Source organism: Mustela nivalis (genome assembly GCF_964662115.1).
Source record: "Mustela nivalis genome assembly, chromosome: 17".
Taxonomy (NCBI): Eukaryota; Metazoa; Chordata; class Mammalia; order Carnivora; family Mustelidae; genus Mustela; species Mustela nivalis.
This window is the reverse complement of record NC_139036.1, coordinates 654,605-670,949: the sequence shown is the minus strand read 5'-3', so window position 1 is coordinate 670,949 and position 16,345 is coordinate 654,605. Positions and strand designations below refer to the sequence as shown.

The following is a 16,345-nucleotide window of genomic DNA, read 5'->3' as shown; positions in this document are numbered from 1 at the left end:
TACCCAGGGAGGCCACCTGTGAGCACCCCCTCACACACACCCCAGCTTCTGCCCCTCCATCCAGCTGGAGTGAAGGATCCCCAAGCCTGCTCTCTCTGGTCTCTCCTGCACAGAGAGGAGTATGTGCCCCGGAAAGGAGGGTCCCTGAGGATACCTGAGTCCTTGGCCCAAAGACAGCTGGCTTGAGAATGTGGGGTTTCGGTGCTCTAGGCACAGCAGTTCCTAGAGGAAACAGGGTAGGGAGCTCCAAGGTGGAGGGGAGTCCCGGGAGTCTGGGATCACAGATGCCAGTGGCCCCCAAGTGGAAGGGTTTCAGTAACTCCAGAGGTGAGAGGGGCCAGGGGTCAGGCTTGGAGGTGGACAAGGACCACCAACAAGGGGTAGGGGGCCGGAGATGGAAGTGATCCCAGGGTGGTTGCAGGCCCAAAGTAGAGGTGTGGGTGTGGGGGTGGGGGAAAGGGGTCCATGGGCCAGAAAAAAATGGTATCCTGGGGCTCCTGGGTAAAAGGCACTTGAGGTGGAGGGGGCCCAGTGGGGCCCAGGCTGCGCGGGCAGAGCCAGCGCCTCTCAGGCTGGGGAGCCCGGCGATTCTGAGGAACAAAATTTTCCATCAAGTTCTGGAAAAGAAGCCTGTCAGCACAGGCGTCTCTCCGGGGTCCAGACGAGCCCAGTGGTGCTGGGCCCCTTGATGTCAGTAGGGCCCCACGGGTTCCCTGAATACCGAGAAGTGGAGCGAGGGCTGTGGGGCAAGGGCTATGGGGCGTAGGAGCACCAGGCCACCAGGAACCTGTTCGCCAGGCCCCCCTCCCGCTCCCTTGGACGAAGCAGCAGGTGGCAGCGGGCAGCAGGGCCCCAGTCTCCCTCTCTGCCTAGCACCCCTACCCCTCCCCAGCACCTCAGTACCTGAGTCAGCGGGGCACCGATGCACTTCCCAGCGCCTTGCCCAGCCAGCCCAGAACCCCTGCCTCCCCGGGAGGCGCTACTTGCGCAGTGAGTTTGCTGGGCCCACAGAAGGCGGTGGGCAGGGCAGGCAGGTGCGGGCGAGCTGTGGCGGGTGGGGGGCGGCAAACAGCAGTGCAGGCCTCTCTGCAGGCCCGCGCGCCCTCGCCCAGCCTCCTGTTCTGTCCTGTCCGGTGAGGGGGCTGGCTGCGCCCCCTGCTGGTTCCCGCTGCTCTTCTGCTGACTCCAGGACCTCAGTCCCCCGCCCAGTCCCGGCCTCCCTGCCAATCCCTGCCACTGCTTGAGCTCCAGGCTAGGCCCGCTGCTGCTCCTGGGCGGCCGAGCTGCGGCCCCGGTGCGGTGTGGCTGGCCCTTTTCTCTCCCCAGGGCACAGTGGAGCCGCGAGGGAAGGCCTGAGGGGATCTTCCGTCTGCTCAGTGCCAGTGGACACTCTCCAGGGGCCTCTCTACCTGGTGGGCTCCACCCATGGCCATCTTGGAACCCCTGGAATCCCCTTCAGAGACCAGGTGAAGCCCTCCTTGGGGAATCCAGGCTCCTGGGACCAAGGCGAGTTGATCTTGTGTACTGCTGTGTTTGTTCCCTGGCCTGGCATGGATTGACAGTTGCTGAATTGATCTATTCTGGGGTCATCAAGGGCAGAGGAAAGAGTTCAGGGCTGGGATCCCAGGCCTGGGGTCCACACAGGTTTGGAGCCCTCTTGGCTGTCCCTGACAGAATGACCAAAGAGGAACCCTCAGAAACATGGATCTGCCTTGAACTGGCAGAGCATTCAGGGACAGGAAGGGGAATGTCTCCTTCGCAGAGTATCTGGAAGCCTGAAGTGGAAGATGGATTTGTCTGAGCCATGGTCATTAGTGTTGGGCCAAGGAACCCCTGGCTTGCTTCTCCTACCTGCATCTTAGGTCTAAAAGGGTGTCTGGGTGGCTCCCTCAGTGCAGCATCTGTCCAGGGTCCTGGGATCCAGCCCTGCGTCTGGCTCCCTGGTCAGTGCAGATCCTGCTTCTCTTTCATCCTCTCCCTCTACTTGTGCTGTCAAATAAAATTAAAAAAAAAAAAAAAGTTAAGAGGGGGGACAAAATGGCGCAGATGTAGGAGGCGTCTTTTCAACTTGTACCCCAAAATGAGCTGATTACCTACCAATCACCCATGAACTCCAATCACCCATGAAATCAGCCTGAGATCAGAATTATACACATGTGGATCTCTACAGGGGGAGAAGAAGCCAGTGGGCAGGTAAAGCGGAGTGGGAACTGTGAACTGATATCAGAAGATAAACAAAAGGGGGAGGGAGCTACCAGAGGCAACCAGTTGGAAAGTAATACCCCAATACAAGCGAGAGTGCCCTGCGTCTGGGGACCAGCATTAACTCGGAGACTGGTTGAAAGCACTCCAAAAGAGCAAAGCATCTCTGGGGAAATTGTGGGAATCGGGGCGGCTAGGGACAGGGGCTTAAGTCCCTGGTCCCAGGACAGCCTCCCTTGGCACTGAGTCAGAGAGAGTGCGGCAGAGAAACCAGCTCTTGGTCCCTAAGCTGCCAGTGCAAGGAGAATGCATGGGGTCTGTTTCCTGTGAGGGAATGGGAGCCACACCAGGGGGCAGAATGCAAGAGTCCTGCTATAGAGCCTGAGATACTCCCCTGAGAGAGGTATAAAGGCCCAGCCGGTGCCCTTTGATACACGCCCTTGTTTCAGAGCCTGTACCAAACTCTCGCCCCAGAGAGGTGCACGAAGGCCCAGCCTGGTGCTCTCGGACCTGTGCCCCATTCTCAGAGCCTGAGACCCGCGCGCGAACCTCTGCCTTCCCTGAAATTGGTGCATGTAAGGTGGGCGCTCTTAGACCCAGAAAGACCGGGCACTCCCAGCCCGGGCCAGCGGGAAAATCTCAGTGTGCGATTGCTGCTTGGAACCTCTCTAGCGGTCTAGAGGTGCCCAAAGCTGCCGCCGCCATGCTTTTGGGTACAAACAAAAGATCCTCCATCCCCAGGGACAGCGACTTGGAACCTGCTCTGCCAGCGGCCAAGGGGGAACTTATTTGGGCTCTGCAGCCAGACTGAGGCTTCTCTCTGAGAGGAAGATCAGGGTGCGGTTTGTTTTCCTCTAAAACTACAAAAACCATCAAAAGCGGTCAAAGTGAGAAAAAAAAAGTGAACAAACAAAAAACCGCCAGAGAACAAAAGCCTGAAAAAAAAAAAAGTTTCCTCAGAGCCCACCCCCTTGAGGGGGGCGGTAGGACTTAAGTCAGGGAACATCATTGACTGAAAACCCACATGGCAGGCCCCTTCCCCAGAAAACAAACCAAGAAAGAAAAAAAAAAAAGAGAGAGAGAGAGAGAGAAAAAAAGTACTACAAGAGAACTACCACTACTACATAGGACACTTTTATCTTTCATTCATTCCCACTATTCTGGTTCTTTTTTTATATATATATAGGTAATTTTTTTAACCCCAGCAGGATAATGGAAGGGGTACATGGCTGAGTGCCTCCCGGGTCTGACCCTGTGTGACGCCACCCGGTGCCTGCAGCTGCCCTCTGGAAGGTGTTGCTTTAGTGGCAGAGCCGGAGGGCACCAAGCGTGTGTCTGTCTCCAAAGTCCTGGGCACCACATCACAATGCCTTCCTGAGAAGCAGAATCAAGGACAGTTGCTGATCTTCATTCCTTCCTACCAAAGGTATCTCATACACCATCTTTGGAAGTTGGAGCCAGGGGGCACCTGGGTGGCTCAGTTGGTTAAGTGTCTTTCTTCAGCTCAGGTCATGATCCCAGGCTCCTGGGATGGAGTCCCACACATTTGCCTCCCTGCTCAGCTCCCCTGAGCCTGCTTCTCCTTCTCCCTCTGCCATTCCCCCAACTTGTGCTTTCTGGCTCTCTGTGTGTCAAATAAGTGAATAAAATCTTTTTAAAAAGTTTGGGCCAGGGGGCGCCTGGGTGGCTCAGTGGGTTAAGCCGCTGCCTTCAGCTCAGGTCATGATCTCAGGGTCCTGGGATCGAGTCCCGCATCAGGCTCTCTGCTCGGCAGGGAGCCTGCTTCCCTCTCTCTCTCTCTCTGACTGCCTCTCCATCTACTTGTGATTTTTCTCTGTCAAATTTGCCACCTCCCTGAATTTACCTGCATCTTTTCCAAAATCTACTTATCTTCCTGCCTTCGTGACCATAATGAGTCTATAAATTTTCAATAGACAGTGTGAACTTACACTTGCTAATATTTGCATAACATGCACCTCTTTCGATCTCAAAGAAAAGCTTCACACCGCAATGGTCTCTAATCTCCAATTAGTTTCTGTTCTGGGATCCCACTGGAATTCTATGCGCCTGTCCCCTAAGATCCCATAAATTGTGGTCCAGTTTCCCAGCCAGCCAAGGAAAGCACATGGGAAATCTTGCTGAAGTATGAGTAAGAGCCAACGAAAGGGAACATATTTATCTGCCTCGAATGCTGGGACCTGAGGAAAGCAAGTTTCATTACAGACAAATCAGGAAGGAGGTGCAGATTGCTTTTTATGTCACTCTGGAGTGGAGGTCTGCTCACTCACAGAAACTCAAAATCTTCACAAAGGACAATGCCGCCCACCCCCAAAGTCATCTGGGGATTCTCAGGAAAACTTTAATTGAAAGTATTACGGATTCTCCAACTTCCCAAAATGCAGGAGGAACATCTACAAGCAAGACTGTCACCACTTTTAGGCAATTACACTTATTTACCTTTTTTCTTCCTAGAAAATCATCCTCTCTCCCAATCCATGATCTTCTTTTTGTAACAGTTTCCTAAAGAAGGAAACAGGTGTCCTCCCATTCCAGTTCCATCCAAAATAATAAAATAAAAATCTTTAAAATTAAAAAAAAAATTGTGATTTGTTGAGACAGAGCACATATGCAGAGGGACAAGCAGACTCTCCCACTGAGCAGGAAGCCCGATTTGGGGCTCGATCCCAGGACCCTGAGACCATGACCTGAACCGAAGGCAGATGCTTAACCAACTGAGGCACCCAGGAAGCCCCAAAATAATTCAATTTTTAATCACTTTGCCATAGACACTTTTGGGTGGCTTTGAAACACCAGAATCTCATGGACTTATCAGTGTCCTCTTCACCATCTCAGAAAAGGACTGGGTGCCTCTCAGAGGCCTCTCTCCCCTCCTGACCCAGGTCCCAGCCAAAGGTCCTTCACATTAGAGTATGAGGAACTGAGCGGGATGGGGTGTGGAAGCACCCTGGGGTGGGGTGGGGGGCTCTGGGGCCCTCCCACTCCCAACTTCAAAGACAGCGCCTGCTTTCCCCTGCCTCATATAGGTACCCTGGGTTTGCCCTCTTTAAGGTTCCTGGTTGCTGCAAAGGTCTGAAAATCTCCTAAGTAGCACAAAAGCCATCATGTGCATTTTGGCCACACGGGACAGAGGGAGTTTAAAGGAAGAAAGATAAAGCTCCCCAGAATGAGCCAGCAGCTCTGGGCTTCCCCACACATCTTTCCTGACCTTCAGAACCCTGGGAAGGAGCCCCTTGGTGCAAAGTCACAGGGGGAGCCCACGCACAGCCCAGGCCTCCTGCCCCAGGTCCTCTCCAGCCATAAACTGACCCCCTAGCCCCTTCAAAACCGTCTACAGCCTCAAACCACTGACGTGCGGTTCAGCACCCATCTCCAGAGCGCAGGATGCACGTGGCTTCCCGGCACCCTTCCGTGGCCGCTCCCAAAATCACCGTGGGAATGTCGCAGCAAGGAGACAGGGAATCGATTTTTATCCTCTGGGTTGTCTTCCCTCGTAGCCCCTCAGGAGTCCCCACGCAGCAATGCCGCGTGGGCCCTACTGCTCTGAATCCACTTCCCCGGAGGAATCCGCTTTTCTTCAGCGTCTGTGTCTGCAAACCCGGCTCCTCTAACACCCCCCACCAAACGTACCAAGAACCAACGAGGAAAGAAGTTCATTTCTGGCCGACAAGCCTTTAATCCCTGAGAGCTGTGGCTGATGCAGGAGCAGCTTTTCTCCAAATGGTGATTTCGATACGAGGTCGTTTTGCCTGCCGGCCCCCAACATCCCTGACGTGTGGCTCCCAGGGGCCTCCCCGCGGCCAGGCCTGAGAGTGGAGCCCACCCTTGGGCTCATTTTCCACCGCGCTGAATCCAGGCAGCGGTCCCGTCTCACTACAAAGGGTGCTGAGTAACGAGGTGCCGCCACCAGGAAGAGAGGCAGCAGGTCAGACAGATCTGGAGAATGACACTGGCCTTCAAGGGCCCCTCACAAGGGAAATACCATTAAGTAGCAGATCTGAACAGATATACTGTGTTCCACATTCACGCCGTAAGGATGAGGTTTCCTCGAGCCCTAATCAAAGGAACTCTTTCACCTGAGATCACTTGACCAATCGGTGACTCAGTTTCCTTATACTAAAAATGAGGATAACAATACATCACAAGATTGTTTTGAGGAGCACACACGTTACAAAGTGTTTAGAGGCACCTGGGTGGCTCAGTGGGTAAGCATCTGACTTCAGCTTAGGTCATGATCTCATGGTCCTGGGAGAGGGCCGTGTCAGGCTCCTTGCTCAACGAGGAGTCTGCATGTCCCTCTCCCTCCCTCTTCACTTCCTGCCCTCTCTCTCTCTCTCTCAAATATATAAATAAAATCTTTAAAAAAAACGAAGTTCTTAGAACACTATATGCACATAGTACAGGACACACAAGCACTTGTTAAACAGATAAAAGGGTACAAGAGGCTGGCTTCCCTTCGATTTCTAATAGGCTCCTGTCTGGGGGTCTCTAGCTCTTAGGAAGTGGGGAGGCCGCAGAAGCCCAAGATTGTAGAGTTCCTCCGAGGCCAAGTTCAGTTTTCTATGCAGGACAGAAAACCTGTAAAACACATCCCAGACTTGCTTCGCTGCCTTCCTAGTAGGGAATCCGTTCCCTCAAGAGTGGTCCAACCTCTCTTCCACTATTTGGGATGTAGAAAACGTTTAGACATTTCTCCATTGGTGCTGATTCCATCCTCATTTTTAACAATCTAGCTGTGTGTTCATCTGGTCTTCTGTTAGTTCCTTTATTCAACAAACATAGAGGACTCACTGTGTCCTAACTGTGACCAAGACATCCAGCATCTCATCCACAAAGGAAACATATTAGCAAATGTGGCAGCAAAGAGGGATGGGGTAAGGCAGTGACATCTGAATCAAGACCAAACTAACAAGCAGAGCCTGCCATGAAGAACATTCCAGGTATGGGCCCCATAGGCATGAAGGCGGAAATGAATAGATTATGTGCAGACAGCAGGACAGGGGACTAAGGGGACACTGGAAAGGAAGGCTGCGGAGCAGCTGTCGGCATTGGAGGCCTTGCGAAGGACTCTGGAATTCCCTTTGGTTTCAGCTGGAAGCTACATGAAGGTTTAAGCGGGGAATCATCAGATTAGCCTATATTTGTAAAAGATCGCTCCTCTTCCACAGAAGAAATGGGGATGGGGTGGGGGTGTCCACGAGCCTAGAAGCTGGAAATGGAAGCAGATGAAGTTTCCAATATCCTGGCCAAGGAGTGAGTCTGTCGCAGTGAGAGTGTCAAGATTTGCAGTTCTAAACTTTTTAGTAAAGTGGCTTATTAAACACACAGCTAACTATTGCCCGGGGTTCCTACTTTTGTAATAAGTTTTTTCTGAAACTCAAAAAGGGGAGAGGGGCTCTCTGCACCACGTGCCAGTCAGGGCGGAACATCATCGTCACATTACAGGGTGTTTTCAGAGCCTGTTATCCTTTTAGTACGACATCCCTCCCACCCCGAGACAACACCGTGCCTCTTTCCGCCAACAGAAGTTGAGATTTTCCCTTTCCCTCTTCCTTCTTTCGAGGGCAGAGCTCAGGGCTTCTCCAGAGATTCCATCCTAAGTTCATAGATCTCACCGAGCCGACCACATTCCCCTCCCTGTGGGCGCCAGGAAACGCTGGAAACATCTGTATCTGCACCTGAACATGGGACCTTGGATCCCAGCTACAGTTACTTGTGCTGTGGTAACAAGGACATCATGTCGCGTTTCAGGACATTTTCGTATATAAGGCCTCGGGTCGGGATGCTCAGGGTAGGAAAAGGGTGGGTTCGCCCCTGGGCAGAGTGGCATACCTTCTCTCTCCTCCTGGCCTTTGCCCGAGTTGGAGATGCCCTGTTCCTTCCTCTTCACCTGAGTAATCATTATCTCTGCTTCCAGAAGCAGCTCAGGGGGCCACCTCCATCCGAGGGGCCACCTCCTCCCCAACCCCGCTGGACCAGGTGACCCTCCCCAGAATTCCATATAAATCCCTGTGAACGTTGATCCCACTGCTTCCCAGAGGCTCTTTCTCCTTGTCTTTACTTTGTCTCTCCTGCTGGACCCCAGGAGACAGGTCTCACTCATCATTTTATCCCAGCAGGGTTCAGTATGTTGCTGAATTAACACATGGCATGTCCCGCACATCGCTGGCAGCTGGATGAACTGGAACACAGTGTGGCAGCATGTACTGAAGCAGGGGTTCTCAGAGCACCAGGGGATTCAGTCTGTGAAGCATCTGCCTTCGGCTCAGGTCATGATCCTAAGGTCCTGGGATCCAGGCCTGCACCGGGATCCCTACTCAACAGGGAGTTGGCTTCTCCCTCTCCCTCTGCTTCTCCCCTCCCTCTCAAATAAATACATAAAATGTTTTCAAAAAATAAATTTTAAAATAAATTTTAAAAAAATTAAGCAGTTGTTCTCAGCTGCAGGTGATTTGGCTCCCCAGGGGACATATGGCAATGCCTGGAGAAACGTTTGGTTGATGTAATTGGAGGAAAGGGCGCCACTGGGCATTTGGTGGGGAGAGGCCAAATTGGAGGTGGCCAACATCTGACCATGCACAAGACAGGCCTCAGCAAAACATCACCCAGTCCACGAGGTCGACAGGGGAGACCCGCATCTAATCTAGGACCTGGAAAACCTTTTCCTAGGTTTACATGATCAAGGGAAATGTATCTGTCCATCAAAACCACAAGAATGTCTAAAGCAGCTTATCCTTGGAAGCCCCAAACTGGATGCCATGTAAAAGACCATTAACAGGAGAACGGATAACCGACTACAGTACCTACGTGATGGAAGACAACAGACGATAACGAAATTTAAGATGCCACATACGCGACAACAAGAAGGAATCCACAGATGTCCTGAGGAACCGAACCACCAGAGCAAGGTAACAGGCAAACTTGATCGCTGGTGATGGAAGAGAAGCAGGGGGCAGGGAGTGACTGACTGGGAAGGAGCAGGAGGGAACCTCTGGTGTGCTCAGAATGTTCCTGATCCTCATCTGGGTAGTAGTTACACACAGCGTGCCGCATGCTAGGACTCATGTGCTGTGTGTGTGTATTACACCTCAGCAAGCTTTACCAAAGGCAACGGTCCTCTAAGAGCCCCAGCGGGCAGGAATCACACACTGGAGCAGGTCCTCCGAGCATGACTTTCTAAGGATTTCGGTGCACAGCCGGCAGGAGCATTGTAGATATGTTTATGGAGACCTATTTCACCACAGACACCAAAAACCTTACAGTGGGTCCTTGATTCAATTCTGCTTCGGTCATTTTCTGCTAAGGATTGTGCTACAGATGTGCACACAGACTTAGGTTTCAAGAATATTTATCACAGCAGAACAAATACAAGAGGGAGGCAGCAACAACACGGACCCAGAGGAAACTGTGTGATACCGCGGACTCATTAAAATCGACATTTAAAAATGTAAATGGAAAACGACTACAATATATTAATTACAATTAAAGAGCAGGTCACCCAACAAGCTGACACCTAAGATATATGAAGAATATACTCAATATGATTAACTATGATTAGCTAAGGTCATGAGGGGTTATGGGATTTCTTAAAATTTTATCATTTTTCCCTAAAATGTACATATATTACTTATTAATAAGAAAAAATACACAACCACACTTCTTAAAAATAAAGGTGAGTTTTCAACTCTAAAACTGAGTACCAGGGGCGCCTGGGTGGTTCAGTGGGTTAAAGCCTCTGCCTTCGGCTCAGGTCATGATCTCAGGGTCCTGGGATCGAGCCCCGCATCGGGCTCTCTGCTCAGCAGGGAGTCTGCTTCCTCGTCCCTCTCTCTGCCTGCCTCTCTGCCTACTTGTGATCTCTATCTGTCAAATAAAATAAATAAAATCTTTAAATAAATAAAATAAAACTGAGTATCAGACCCCACACAACTCCCAGATTCCCCATGGATTCAGAGCCCTGCTGCCTGCAGAAGCGCTCTATCTACTATCTACGCTCATCACAGTGGCTGAGACAGATTAAATAAAGAGATAACATTGCAGATTTCCTGTCTCTTATCCGACTGTGCAGATTGGTTACACAAATCCAAATCCATACATGCATTAGATCTCACTGAACTGCGTACACCCTGAGAAAAAGACCCTGTAAAGCAATTCCCTGTAAAAATACAAAAGTATTTCTGACAGCAAAAGTTTTCAGATGCTGTAAAGAAAAAAAAAACTAAAAAGGCACGACCTTCCCTGATTAATCAAGTCTCCCTCGAGAGAAGGCTACCACTTCCCCAGGTAATCTCATCTCCTCAGACGAAACCATGTTTCTCTGTGAAGTGGAGGTGATCGCAGCTCTCTCGGAGTACTCGCAAAGGTTTGGCGTGATTATGAAACGAAACACTATGACCGGGGCCCGCTGGTTGTGGTCACCGTCATGCCCACAGCCTGAACACCACCTCCCTCCAGGAAGCTCCCTTCTCTGAATTCTGTGTGGTAGGGGCACGTGGCTGACTATTAGGGAGCACTGCATAAGGCGTACCCTGTCGCTTGCCCAGACGCCCAGCTCCTCCCGGAGCCACCGAATGCCATACAGAGCTAAAGCTGGGAGCAGTGGCTCACCGTGGACACCAATGATGAGGGCTCAGGTACCTCAGCTCACAAACCCATTACAAGCATATACATTTAACTCTAGCTTTAAGATGTTTCTCCTCTTACTTCTCAGTCAAAAAAGACTTTAAGCCGAGTAAACCAACAACAAACCCTAAGATAAAACATTTAACCGTGTTAATTTCCTAAGGCCTACGGTCGTCTTCAGCTTCTCAAGGTCACACCTCCCTGCTGAATGATTACCGAGGGTTGCTGCCACGGTACACAGAAAAAAAAAAAAAAACTCTTAGGATGTCCAGCCTCTAAGAGAAAAAGCAAACAGCTCAGAATGCAGCCAGCCACGGCAAAGGAACCACCGACAAAGCCAAACACAGAGGAGCCCCTGAGCATCTGGGAATCTGCCTGTTCCTTTGCCTCCTCAGAGGAAATGAGTCACAAGACTGCTCAGAATGGGAAATGAGAAGGGCAGAAGCCCGGAAACCAGCGCGTCCTGAATTTCGTGCTGCTTCCAAGGAGTGAGCCCGCCTGCTGTGCTGCTGTGTCAGTTATTTACACAGTGGGCAGGTGAGGCTGACAGCTTGAAGGGGTTATTTTAGAGGGAGAGCTGTAAGTCTGATCAGGAGAAGGTTCTGGACCCTGGGGTCCCAGCACGCATCTCCAGCTTCCAAGCTGACCCTCCCTTCAGACAGGGTTTAAGAGGCAGCAGGGCAAGCATGGTCTTTGTATTTAAATCACCTCACGGGGGCCCATATCTCCAGGCACAACCAGAAGCCAGGGAGGAGAGGGAAGGGGGAGAGGGAGAGGGTACCTCCACTCCTATCTGCTGGCTGCACTTCTGGAGCGCCTGATCCAGGAAGCTAAATGTGTGGACAGAACAGAAGGAAGAATCTGGGAAGACTGGAAGACTAGAAGAGCTGTTCGTGGACTAGTCTCAACCTGAACCACAGAAACACCTCTGCCTCCCTGCCCTCCTCCCCTCGGCTGGGCACCAGGTGCCTCCCTACTGCACTCCAGATGCAGATCCAAGCTCAGGGGTTCCCAGTGCCGATGCCTCTCTCCGGCGCAGGGACTCTAGGGCATCAGCGGGACTCCTAGACAGCACCTGTGATCTCTAATTTAAAACCAAAACCAAAATCCCCAACCAGCCCAATACAGCACAAGCAATACATATTTATGTGTAAGACACCTATGCACACATACACATTCACTTATCTACACACACACACACACACACACACACTTTTGCAGCAGAAGGCAGGCATGAAACCTGTTCCCTAAGTCCTTTGCTTTCCTCATCTGCTTCTAGCAGCAACAGCCATTTCTGCTACGGATTTTCCTATTCGAGGGTTGATCACAGATCCAAATGCCACCATCCTGTTTGCCACCCTTTCCTACCCCACCGGCCCGCTGACGTCTGTCAGTGAACCAGGGAACAAAGATGGAAGACAGGCCCAAGCTGCCTTCCTAAAGTGGGGTTATATTTGACACTTTAATAAACCTCAGAGCCTGAGCCTCTCTGCTCTCAGACTGGCCAGGGTGCAGCTCTCACTCTTACCAAACCCGTCCATCTCTCCTCCCCCCACCGTGGGGCACAAGGGTTTTCTCTGCCCGGCATCTATTTCCAGGCCCCATAAATCATATCCCATTGTTCCAGGCCATCTGAACTCATGCTTAATAAACCATCCACCTCACCCTTCCGCCACCACCCCGAATTTCCCACAGGGAAAGACTGTTTCAAGAAGAAAAGGAAATTCTTCATTAGGGCTGGATTTTAAAAGCAAGCTTCCACAAAAAACCAGAAAACAAAATTGGGTATAAATACCATCCAATAACCACTAAATGTCTTTGGTTAAAGCACCTGCCTGCCTGTGATTCTCAGGTCCAGGTGTGAGCTCAGTGCACATCCAAAGGAAGCAGAATTTGAACCTGATGCTAAATGACAAATGATCCTGAACTTCATGACCATTTAAGTGCCACAGTGGCTAGACTAAATTGCTCTGATGCAGAATTTCTCCCAAGTATAGGTTACTGAGAAACATAATATTGCTTGAAAATGTATTTAGGTGCGCTCATCCTTCTCAGACCAACACTCATGGGCTCTTAGTCATAACCAGGCTTAAGCTAACACGATTCCCCTATTTTCCCCAGAGAGGGAGGGAAACAAGAGGACATGTCTCTCATGTTCCAAGATCAAAAACTGGATCACAGCACTCACAGCATCAAGTCTGCCAAACCAGAGCTCTGGGTATGTACAATTCTTAAAGAGCTAATTGAATGGAAAACAGCCATCTGGGGCTGGAAACCCTTATGACATTCCTGGAAATGTATGGGCTTTAAAAGGATTATGCAGGGTGATGTGACTTTCAAAATTCCCAAACTCTGAACTGAAGCCTAAATGAGAATATGTTAAATTCACCCATTCCAAAACACAGCACAGTTGACTCGGACCCTAGAGCCCAGCTGTAGCTCAGGGTGTCCACACTGCAGCCTGTCTGTGGGAGGTCTGCAGACCACTCCCTGCTGAGAGAGTCCAGCCAACCCAATCAGCCTACCAGCAGGCTGTGGCACAAGGTCCAGATCCTAGCCCAGGCACCAGCCAGGGTTCCCTTTGGCCTGCCCTCTTATGGTTGAACAACAATCATGGAGAGCCACAGGGAGAGCGGCATTGGGTCCAGTATGGCCACTCCCTGGTCCTCCACAACACTGGTTGCACACTCTTCAACACAAGAAAATGGTGTGCAGAAACAAGGGCCTGCCACAGTAGGCTGTCGAGCAAGGAACAGAAAGCATCAGGGGACAGGTGGGACTGCTGGCTGGTCTCCACCTCTCCCAGAGGGCAGAGGCCACAGAGCTTCTGCAGGCTAAGCAGAGACGTGTCAGAATTACCTTCCCAAAAAGTAGGCAGTAAAGGAGGATTTCAAGCAGCCACAACCACCAGCAGGCCTGCGACCTCCAGATATCAGGGGCTTGACCATGACCGTGTCGGTAAGCAGAACACACAAGTGCCTTCTGGAGCGAGAGAAGACAGCTTAACGCTGATAACTGGTCCTCTCACTCTTCTCTGCTCTCAGCAAGTGATCCTGAAAGGGATGGACAAAGTTGGTCAGATTCACTGGAGAAAACACGAGCCAGTGAAGACGTCCCGGCTCGCACTAGGCCTCCCTCCAAAGGCTGGCTGCCCCACCCCTGGCACCTGGGTAACGCTGCTCTGGGGCCATCCACACAAAACGATTTACGTACCCCCCACCCGCAACAAACACACACAGACACAGACACACAGACACACACACACACACACACACACACACACAAGCTGCATCGGGCTTTAGGAACCTAACTCAAACGCACCCCTAACAACAACCCCACAGGTGTGACTGGGTTGGACACTCCCAGCAAGGGAGGGAAGGCCCTCCCCTTGGGTCCTTGCCAGCGGCAGGGTGCTACCTGGGCCTCCGCCTCATCCTCTCCATCCGCGAAGAAGTCGGAGCGGCCCCCACCAACCACCACCACGCAACCAGATTCTCGCACTTCAAATCCCCGCTGCCAGGGCCCCATCTGTGTGCTGACCGAAAAGCCGCCCTCAGGCAGCCGGCCCGCGGAGCATCTGGAGTTCTCCCAGCCCCGCGCTCACGCCTCCCCAGGCAGCCCCCGCACCCGCGGGCCGCGCCTTACCGCCAGTGTCCACGAAGCGCGGGGGCGGGCGGTCCCGCAGCGTGGCACTCCAACCCGCGCTGGCCTCGTCCTCGTCGGACTCCTGCCTTTCGGGGGCGTCGGGAGGCAGCAGGGGGCCGGGGCGCTTGTGTTTGGCGTCCGAGGAGGCGGCGGAGGAGGAGCGCGAGGCGGCGGACGTGGAGCGCGAGGCGGCGGACGTGCGAGGGCGGGAGGCAGGGGCTGCGGCCGGGCCCAGGTGCCGCCGCTACCGCCGCCGCTGCGTCTCCTCGGCGCCCGCTGCGTCCCCGCGCGCCCTCCCGCCGCACCCCGCGCTCCCTGGCCGACCTTCCCGGGCGCGAGCCGCCAGAGACGGCCCCGCGTCCTCGCACATCCGGCCCGCCCGCCGGCCAATGGGGAGCAGGCCGGGGCGGGGCCCGCGCGGGGCACGCCCCACACCCCTCCGCCGAGCGGGGCAAGGAGAGCAGCTGCAGCGGCGGTGGCGGCAGGGGGGAGGGCGGCCGGTGGCTTCCTCGCCTGCGGGACGTGTGGCCCGGGACGGCCACCCGCAGGCCCCGCGCGGCCCCGCAGGGGGAAGGGAGGAACCGAGTGGGTGTCGGGGGTTGGGGGGGAGGCAGCCGGTCTTCCCGCCGCCCCAGCCGGCTCACGGAGCGTGAAGCCCGCTCTCTCGGTCCCCTTCCGCAGTCGGCACCGGCGGCGGCGGGGAGCTGTCCGCCCCGGTGGTTCTGAACCAGGCGCTGCGGAAATTCCAGGTAGGCGCCGGGCCTGAGGGTCACGATTCCCGTGGCTGCTGTGGCTGCTGCTGCTTCGGTGCTCCACAGCCGGCTGTACCTTGAGCTCTTGCAAGCACAAGGGCTATCTGGCTTCCGGGAGCCTTGCTCTAATAAGGAGCCCTCCTCGCTGGTTCATTCCTGGGGTCAGGTGGTGACTCAGTCTCGCTTCAATACCCCTGTAATTTGAGGGGGTCAACATCCGATCTTAGTCATTCCTTCCGTCTTTGACCTTTGACATCTTTAAAATCAAAATATTCATTACCTTCCAAATATTAATTACTCTAACACCACCACTGCAACATCTTCACCCATACATTTGACACACTTGTCTGTTAAAGTACGGCACAATCACCCAGGCTTCAGTGTTCTGATAAACAATAGATCAGAAAGGTTTCATCCATCCCTCTGCCTTGGCCAGGAGTGCGTGGCACTCATTCCATTGATGACGATACACGTGATCAGGCGTTTCTTGCTCCTCTCTCCCTCCCACAATAATGCAATAAGTCACAATGATGGTAATTGGGCCATAAAGTCACTTGCACTCTGAAATAAAATAAATCCACAGAGATGTGAAGGGCTTTCAAATCCTACTGGGTATTAACTAAATAAGGATTACACGACAGGGAAAGGCATATTGCTATTTCATGCATAAAGGATGCAGATGCATAAAGGGTGAAGATGTTGGTACCACCAGCTAAGGTCGTTCTAACAGCAGGTGAGCAGCTTCTGCTCTCGCCCTCCCCTCGCAAGCCCCTGTTTCCTCCTCCCAAACCAGAGTCTCTGTACCAGCATGAATTCCTGATCATCACTGAAAGATGATATATAAAAAGGAAAGGATTCACATGACATTGCTTTGTATATGAATTGGCTGATATACGTGAAATTGTTTGCAAAGCATTTCAACTCCGTTGGAAGAATTGTGTCACAGAAAAGAACTGGTTTCCAGCACTTCTCTATACTGTGTTAACCAGGGAAAGATTCTGAAGAGAGTTCATACAGGTAATCAGACTTAAAAAGGTCATTGACACATAGATTAAAGACGAAAAGTAAGATTGCGTAGCTCAAGTTCAAATTCTGCAATTAGGAAT

General features: G+C 52.4%; 1 long non-coding RNA gene across 1 annotated transcript in view; it reads right to left on the bottom strand.

Annotated features, from left to right (window-relative positions):
* The window catches only part of LOC309851908, a 224,746-nt gene extending 210,127 nt beyond the window's left edge, over window positions 1–14,619 (bottom strand). The window contains exons 1-2 of the long non-coding RNA XR_014304990.1: window positions 14,488–14,619; window positions 13,702–13,895 (exon numbers count right to left, since the gene is read on the bottom strand). This is a non-coding gene — a long non-coding RNA (uncharacterized lncRNA). The remainder of the gene's footprint in view (window positions 1–13,701; window positions 13,896–14,487) is intronic.
* Between the last annotated feature and the right edge of the window lie 1,726 nt (window positions 14,620–16,345).